This window comes from Penaeus monodon, chromosome 33 (genome assembly GCF_015228065.2).
Source record: "Penaeus monodon isolate SGIC_2016 chromosome 33, NSTDA_Pmon_1, whole genome shotgun sequence".
In the NCBI taxonomy this organism is placed as follows: domain Eukaryota; kingdom Metazoa; phylum Arthropoda; class Malacostraca; order Decapoda; family Penaeidae; genus Penaeus; species Penaeus monodon.
The window spans coordinates 11576427-11576738 of NC_051418.1; the positions used below are offsets into that span (position 1 = coordinate 11576427).

The 312-nt window shown below is 61.5% G+C and overlaps 1 long non-coding RNA gene across 1 annotated transcript in view; it reads right to left on the minus strand.

Moving 5' to 3' along the window:
- Nucleotides 1-312, minus strand: part of LOC119594035 — a 42871-nt gene that overhangs the window by 42081 nt on the left and 478 nt on the right. The window lies entirely within an intron of this gene.

Consider the following 312-nt stretch of genomic DNA (forward strand, 5'->3'; position numbering starts at 1 on the left):
AAAACCCAACAGGAATAGGAAAAACAACAAAGACAGACCGAGACGCCTCTATCGCTGCAAGCCTCTGGCAACACACGCAGGCAAGGGAGACGTACCGAACCAGCCGCCAGGACCTAACATGCCAGAGATCCTGTATCCTTCGGCTCCCTTCCTGCTCGGGGGCGCGAGGGAAGGAGGCCTGAGGTAGGCGTGGTGAGCAAGGCGGGCGAATCACCGCATTGCAACGGCAGCCTGGTCAATGGCGGACTCACTCACGCTGCCCGCACGCCATGCCTTCGCGCCGGGGGAAGGGGGTTCGGGACTCGGGATTTC